We start from the raw sequence: 8,929 nt of genomic DNA, 5'->3' as shown, positions 1-8,929 counted from the left end.
ATCCTTATGAGGAGTGACCAACAGGCACACCTTGAAAACCCAGCAATGGATGAAAAATTAATGTGCTCCATTAGCCAGCCATTGTGATCTTTATAAGGAAATGCTGGGTGTTCAGATTCGGGGGTTTTGACTTCACTGTTTAGCTGGTTGTTGACCACTTTTCCAGGGTCATATGAGAAACTTGTACAAATCAATCAGAAAATCAGAGTCAAATAACTTAGACATCTAAAAATCTGTGATCCTTTCCTCTAACAAGTAAACATTGCTTTCAACTGAAATGCTTTCCTGGTTCTTCCCATTCAGCAATATGCTACTAGTTCAACTTGAAGAAAGACGTTTAGAATTACTTCTAAATCAGTCTTGAATGTGCACAAATAAAATGAAATTTGCTATCAGTGCTCTCTGTTCTATCTGTATCAGGCTAAAGTGTCTAAACATTTTAAGTGTGCAGAGTAAATATCTTCAATTCAGGACCATTAGACAACTCCAGTAGTTGGCATTCACACTCTGTTCCCTAAGAGTCCCATCTCCAGGGTGGTGCCAAGGGCTGCCCTTCACACACCCCTTTGAGTTGTGGAATGAGGCAGCCCTGTTTCACACACATCCATGAACTAACAACATGAAACTACTAAATACTCCTTTCCCTTTATGGCATAGGTTTGTGGTAACTAGAGTGGACCCCAAAGCATTCTCAGGCTTACCAGGTGGCAGAATTTCTTCTTCATTCATTGATATATACCATTTATAATTTGATTTTTGTTTTGGTTACATAATGTATTTTGACCTGTGTATACTAAAACCCTAACCCAAACCTGCCTAACCCTTTTTAGCCCTTTCTCTAGGAGATTGGAATCTGTTGTGTGCAACTACCATATGTGCCCTAACCCAACACTTGGCTGGAATCTTGTCCAGACATACAGAGTTTGCCTCAGTCTACTGCAGAAATTCTTCCTGGCAAACGTTATCTGTGAGATGCAGCTCAAATCAAGCTCTGGTGTACTCAAAGCCCTAAAACACTGTGACTTCTGCTGCCTTGATTTGATGCCTAATCTTGATAATGCCATTTAGGGCTTATTCCCTTCTTCTTGCTGATTATTTCTGAAGGTCTAGTGGGTAACACAAAAGATGACCCTTTCTCATTATAAATCCATATCATGGACACATAAGTGGTCCAAGTTATCCCATCAGTTATGAGACTTTGACAATAAAGTTCTAAATTTAACTCATGAAACATGCCAATAAATACCACATTTTAAATAATTTTACATGAAAAACTAAAAGATATTTGGAGGATCAATTTTTAAGCATCCTTCATTGAGTTGGCTGGTGACATAAGCTTTCTCATATTGCACTGTCACTCTCCTGTTTCCATCCCAGTTCCTCTGTCTTTTCACTCCAACAAGCTTGTAGGAATTTGGATAAAAGAAAGTTGGATACAGGAGACACAAGTCACAGGGTATCTTCAATGGTTGTTTTCCCTCATTGTGATTAGGATGAGATCTGTTCTTATCTTCCTGAAGGGACTCATAAAACTGGATATAATGGGTTCTATTCTGGGAAATAAACCAAAAACTGAAATTGGGATTCTTTTTTAATGCTGCGCTCCAGTGATTTAAAGTAAATGAGTTGCATATTTGCAAATACTGTAATGTGACTTATCTACATCATTGTAATCTGGATTCAGAGTTAAGACACATGAAATCCCTGTGTTCCCTGGTGACTCTTCAGGGGTGATATCACTTGTTATGAAGTTAAGAGGGAGTATCTCAAATAATGTAATGGAAAAATCCCAAAACACACGTAACCGTCTCTGAATCCCAGGAAGATCACTGTGTTTATATCAGGGAGACTGACTGTATCTTTTAGGAATTGGGAGCATCTTTTGCTGTTACCACAGAGATGTCTTTTAGAGATCATTTTCCTTCTATTCATGGATTTGGAGCTTAGGAACCTAGACCCAAGTTTAGGGGCCATCAGCCACTGACTTTTGTCAGAGTAGGAACAAGGTGTGAAACCATACTCCTTTTCTCTAATGACCTTTTGATTTTGCAAATTGAAAGTAATTTACTCACCTTCTGTTTAACATTTAGCCTCTCAGTTAATTAGGTTCAGTTCAGGATTCACAGACATACAATTCATAGTTCACAACCCTTCTTTCCACTTGCCCAACCTCCCTGGTGTATTGTGTACCATCACAGTGTTGAGGCAGCATGTCTGGCCTAAAGAATGACCTCCACTGTTTTCTCACTCCACTAACCCTTTGGGTATTGGCCTCTGTAGCATTCCATTTTGTACTTGGTTTGGGCTCAAACAGAAATAAGATACTGATCTTTGTGATCCCTACCAGAGCCTCTGGTGACGAGGTCCGTCTTTTGCATCCTCCTCACACTGAATGGGGCCTCTTTTAGTTCACAGGCTCGTATGGCCCTCCTGAGCATCCTAAAAAGAAAGTGCAAATTTCAGGATGACCTTCATATTGTGCTAAATATTGAGAGGAAGTTTCTTTCTACAGTTCCAGATAGGAAGTTGAAAAACTCTGTAATCAATCATTCTTGAACTACCTGGGACTTTTAGATGGGTGGCATTGCTAATTGCTTTTATATTTATTCCTCTTGTCTTTTTTTGTTAAAAACCACTTTTTTCAGGATACTAATGTGATTAATAACAGTATTTGCCTTTTCAGATTTCCATTTGCTAGGGAATGACAATAAGATAGAAATGGAAATTATTACGTAGGTTACTCAGAAGCACTGAAAAACAAAAAGCTGGCATATGCCTTTTTCCCTTTCTCTTTTCTCTTCTTGCCTATTGGAATGCATACACGATGGCAAGAGGTAGAGCAGCCACATTGCAACCAGCAAGCCACATTCTAAGAAAGCAGCAGGAAGCTAGTAGAAATCCGGATCAGTGATGACTTCTGTGAATGTAGACCTGAACTACATACCTCAGACTTCTTGTTAAAGGAGAAAAACAAAACCCTACTTTTTTATTTAAGTCACTGTGATCAGACCATGCATCTAAGAAACAAATTAAAAATAACCAATTTGGGTACCATATTTGCCCTAGTCTTTGGCCTCTAAATATGTGTGGCCTCCCAACCTCTTCTTCCTCTCCCTAGACTAGTAAGCATTTTTATTACGCTTTAGGAAACTACTGTTAGATCATTGTGAAGAAATGAAACTCCCCTGGATTCTTTAATGCTCTTGTGACAAGCCCTAACCTGCTGAGACAAGGAAATAGAAAATAGAGAATATTGTTTTTCACTTCCCCTTGAAACATTTTCACCTACCAAAAGGATTAGATCTATAGCCACTCCCCACCCCCTATGATGAAGCTAATTACTCTGATCCAAAAGAATAATAAAACTTTTCTCCCCTAAAGTCAAGTATCCTAAGATAGGCACCTAGGTTGGCTCCTAAGAATTTACATATAAAAAGAAATGAATCCAAGACCTTAGAGACCTCTCTAAGCATACAACTCCTGGAGAAATTTTATTTATAATCTAAATAGTTAGGGTAAGAATCCAGGATCCTTTTCATCCCTGAACCAAAGCAGCAAAAGTTGTTTTTTCTACACTTTGATTTTATTGAGTTGGGTAGGGGTGGAGAATTACTTTTCTCCTGTGTATATGTGGGGAAAAAATCCATTTCCCCATCTCTGGGCATCCATTTAAAAAGATTCCATTCTTATCATATCTCCTGCAGAGCTAGGTGTGAGGAACCTGAACTGTAATGTTATTTTGGCTGTTGATCTGTTTATATCAATAAATAACTCTTTTCCCTGGTCCAAATATCTCCTATCTCTGGAGTATTTATATAAAAAGACCATAGCTATACATATGGTATAACATCTCCCAGTTCTTGAATAAAGCAATCCTATCTTTATTACTATTCTGAGGTTTGCTTTATAAACTCTTTTCTTTGATTCTTCAAAGCTCTGGCTCATTTAAAACATTGAGTCCTACTTGTTTTGAATAACCTGACTCACACATTTGTGTGAGATGGACTTCATGGACTTTACTTAGAAGTCTAAATGGGTACATTTAATCTTTGGTCTGTTATATCCTTTTCTTCCTCTGAAGAGAGTGTTTGGAGAAGTAACCCTCCAGAAATCAAATATGCAAGACATAGAACTTCAAAAAAAAATAGGCTACTATAATTTCTTGTATTAGCTAGCATGATATTGTCATAATAAATTATAAATTTAACTCATTGTGTCACTTCTTCAGTACCATAGTAGCAGTATCTCTGTTGAACCACTTTTTTGTCTTGCACCAGGCCATTTCCCCCTGACTTTCCTGCATCAATTTGGCCCTTTTCATCTTGGGGTGGTCTACTATGTGTTCATCAACCTGTTTTTCTCTTTCTTTTCCTTTCAAATCTGGTGGGATAGATTAAAGATGTCCACACATTCTTTGACCCTTTTCCCATTAAGAGGTGATTTCCTTCCCTCTGAATCTGTGACTTCTTTGACTAATAGAATACAGCAGAAATGATTCTGCCTTAGTTTATGGTCCAAAAGACCATCTTATTCGACTTCACATCTTAGGGAGCACTCACTCCTGAAGCCCTGAGCTACCATGGAAGCAGCCCAATAATTCTGCAGAAAAGATTACATGGAGAAGACAAGGAGACTGGCTAAGTCTAGCTCCAACTCTTCTTGTCATAATTGGATATGTTGAATGAAGCTTTCCTGAACCTTACTGACCAGTCCATCTTTCAGCTGAATACCCCTGAGTGACTTCAGTGGATATCACAGGATTTCCCACCTGAATTCTGCCTGAATTTATGACCCCCAAGATTATCAGATATAACTAAATTGGCTATTGTTTTAAGCCAATAAAGGGAGGGGGCAGCAGCAGGTGGAGTCTATTACACTGCAATTGATAACCAGAATGAGCAGGTTTATTGATGTCCTTATTTCTTGTCAGCTCTCATCTTTACCATTCATAGTTTACCCTTGTTTTCTCTATGACAGCCTCATAGAATTTCATCATTTTTCCTAGATACTATTTATTATGAAAATGATGGCTCAAGGAATCATATAGAAAGTTAACTACTAGAAAATTGCTTAATATCCTAGACTATGAACTGTAATCATGGTGTTTGGATATCTTCAGGATTTTGGTTTATCCTTTACTTGGAAAGACAAAGTATCCAATCAGTATATTTTTTTAAAAGCCCTAATCAACACTATCATTCCTTCTGCTGATGGAAATATGGGTATTAATAAGCTTCTTTTCCATGTATGATCTGTTAGAATTCATAAAATACAACATTGATTAATGAAAGAAACAAATCCAATACCCAATGATGAAATTAGTGTGTCCAAAAACTTAAGGGGAAAAATTACATTTTAAAAATATTCAAAGCACAATCAAGATTCAATTTCTATGCTTCTCTGAGAGATTAGAGAGGTGAAAAATCAAGAGATGAAGGTTTGCAATACGTTTGCATAGATGTGCTATTTCAATTTTTCTTCTAAAATTTTAGAATTTTTCTTCCATCAAAGTTCTATTTTTTAAAAAAACTGAATTTTACCCATATGTTAGTCAACAAAAGTGATGCACCAATCCTTTCCAGCAGTGGATAATGAACCCATCAGATCTAGGCCCCAGTTACTATGCTGAAGAAAAATTCACATGATACAGCTACACAAATATTTTGAACAAAATACAGATTGTAGGACTGGGGTTGTAGCTCAGTGGTAGAGTGCTCACCTAGCATGCATGAGGCAGTGGGTTCAATCCTCAGCACCACATAAAAAGTAAAATAAAGATATTGTGTCCACTTAAAACTAAAAAAAAATAATAAAATATTTAAATATATATATATATATATATATATATATATATATGTATATATAGTATCAGTTTTAATGTAAAAGAGAAATAAAAGGAAAGTAATTCATAACTAGGCATTTTAATGTTTAAGAACATGGGCTCAATATTCCAACAAGAATAATGAAGAACCAGGTGCTTGCACAAATACACAATCACTATAATGGTGACATCCACAAATGATTCAGGTATGGTGTATTGGCAACTCAGATACCACAAGCATTGTTGCCTCAGGTGTTATGCTTTTTCTGGAATGATGAACAGCTGTTGGTAATTCAATGAGCCAAACAAAATAAAATCATCCTTTCATTTACATAGTTGTTACATTCTGATTCTGGAGATTCCATTGTATGCTAAATTCATTGTACATTCAAACCATTCAAAAACACTTTGTTTTTGTTAATGTTCAGTGGGATATTCAGGTCACATGGCTATGGAAAAATTCTCTGTCATGCAAGATTGTTCAACACCTGCACAACATCTAGCATCCCTGTTCCCTATATCACTGTGATAACAAAAATTCCCTCCATGAATTATGGAAAAGATTCACAGAGTATAATTGCCAGATTAAATCCAGGATGCCTTGTTGAAATTTGATATCAGAGAAACAAATAATTTTTTGGTATGAATATGTCCCATGTAATATTTGATCTATATTTTCCCTAAAAATAAAATTTGTATTTTTTTTAAATTCATATTCATCTAGGAATCCTGTATCATTATTTGCTAAATCTGGCAACCATATCTTTGAGGAGGTACCAGTTTCTTGAGAACCACTGCTCAGCAGACTATTCTCAAAACCTCATCCTGACTTCTAACATCCAGAATTGTGACCCCCAGGGAATATTTGGGCATCTTCTGAGAAAAGAACTGACACCACAGTATGAGGGCTAGCTTTACTTTTGTGTCATTGGGGCTGGGGAAATAACTCAGTTGGTAGAGTGCTTGCTTAGCATGTGCCCGTCCCTGGGTTCAATCTCCAGCACCACCAAAAAGAAAAAAAGAAAAAAGAAATATGCAGAAATTCTCTAATACTGGAAACTGTTCTCTAGAACAGTCCAGACTTTCCTATGGCATTGCATTTACTTGTCATTGAATCAGTTCTGTATCCTAATTTTAATTTAATAGGAGTCACAAAGGGACCAAAGGCCATTTTTTTCTAATAAGAAACCATTTAAAAATTTTTCTTTGTAAGAAGAAAGGAACAGTAAGCTGTTTATTGATTTTCATGTTGGTGTGCCTTCTCTCTGAAGATAATGAAGATAAATAGAGAAATAGCATAACTTTTTATTGCATCTCTTGCTGCACATATATCTTCTGAATACCAAAGAGACTTGGATGATATGAAATATAGGGGGGCAGGGAAAAGAGAAATATGGCATAACTTTCTATGCCTGTGTCTCCTACATAAATGGGAGATTTCCTGAGAAAGCATAATTCTTTTATGTCTCCCCAAAGTGCCTACACACTATCTTATAATGATAGAAATCAGTTCTTTGGAATATAATTGAAAGAATCAAACGCACCAGAATAAAGTAGATTTTATATTAAACAACATCATGCTATGCATGAGCCAGAAATAAGGCCTAAAAGTATTTTGGAGTAAACTTTTATCAATTTTATAAATGAGGAAAATAATAAGATCCAAAGTGTTCTTAGCTTCTTTGAATAATACATTGGAGCTAGAAGGCAGGCCTCCTGAAAACGACTCCAGATTTCATTTCATTTCCCAAAATCTGATTTTCACAAGAATGACTTTATGAGCTGCTCTAGGAACAAACGTGTTTTTTAGTCAAATAAGACTGGAAGTTGTTGTATACCATCCTTCCCTACCCCAGTGTACAATTTACATTATCCTATTAATTTTTTTGAAAAGTCCTTCAGTAAACAAATTTATTTCACTGTGACTAGCTCATCATTTCCCAAACACATTTGATCATGGAGTTCTGCCAATATGGTGATTTAAAATTTAAGAAATAATATTCTGTGCTACTCCAGAAGAGGGGTTAGAAATATATAAAAATGACAATAGATTTGGCAAGCAGGGACCAAGGTCTCTGTGGTAAATGGACTGTACTCTATTGGTTCCCAAATACTGGCCTGTGAGTACTGCTGCATCAAAATTAATGGAGGAAGAGATGGGCCCATGGTGTGGGCCTATAATCCCAGCAATTTGGAAAGCTGAGGCAAGAGGATCACAAGTTCAAGGACAGCCTGGGCATCTTAGTGAGACCCTGTCTCAAAATAAAACATAAAATGAGCTGGGGATGTAGCTCAGTGGTAGAGTGCCAGGGTTTCAATTCCCAGTACTGGGTGGGGGGAGGGGTTGAGCAGGGATTCTCCAGAGGATCATACAGATGAATATGTGGATATTTAAAACTTCATATTTCCCAAAATGCAGATTCTAGATCTGTTTGGCGTTCAGGAATTTGTATTTGTAAAGTTCTGTAAAACTGAAAACTACTGCCCTTCTACAACTTACACTCTGGAAAAGAGTATAAGTTGCCTGATGTTTGAAACATATATCAATGATGTTTCAAGAAGAATCTATAACTTGTACTGCCTTAGACTTGAACTTCCTATGATCCTAGTCTTTGAGGAACTTGCTGTGGAGACACTTGCATATATGTAACAATTAGGGGAAAATAAAAGGTGATCTAAAATCAATTGCAGGTTTTTATGCTATAGAAGAGGCAGGCATCTATATGTTTACAAAGAAAGACATTTCATGGAGTCTTTAGGATTGATGTGGCAGGCTTGACTTTTTTTTTTTTTTAAATATGGAACGCTTCATGAATTTTCATGTCATCCTTGAGCAGGGGCCATGCTAATCTTCTCTGTATCATTCCAATTTTAGTATATGTGCTGCCAAAGTGAGCACCAGGCTTGACTTTTGACATATGAAGAGATAATGTTGAATTACACAATAATACTGGTTGAATTAAGTCCCCTCCGAATTCATATGCTACAGGACTGGGGTTGTGGCTCAGTGGTAGAGCGCTTACCTAACATGTGTAGGGCACTAGGTTCCACCCTCAGCACTGCATAAATATAAATAAAGAAAATAAAGACATTGTGTTCATCTACAAC

At 36.8% G+C, this 8,929-nt stretch overlaps 1 non-coding gene across 1 annotated transcript; it reads right to left on the bottom strand.

Moving 5' to 3' along the window:
• Positions 1-8,613: 8,613 nt before the first annotated feature.
• Positions 8,614-8,720, bottom strand: LOC114086655 (U6 spliceosomal RNA). The gene has a single exon (XR_003581655.1). It is a non-coding gene; the product is annotated as a U6 spliceosomal RNA (small nuclear RNA).
• Between the last annotated feature and the right edge of the window lie 209 nt (positions 8,721-8,929).

The sequence above is a fragment of the Marmota flaviventris genome, chromosome 5 (assembly GCF_047511675.1).
Source record: "Marmota flaviventris isolate mMarFla1 chromosome 5, mMarFla1.hap1, whole genome shotgun sequence".
Lineage (NCBI taxonomy): Eukaryota > Metazoa > Chordata > Mammalia > Rodentia > Sciuridae > Marmota > Marmota flaviventris.
The sequence above is the reverse complement of the archived record's forward strand: the minus strand, read 5'-3'. Positions and strand labels throughout refer to the sequence as shown.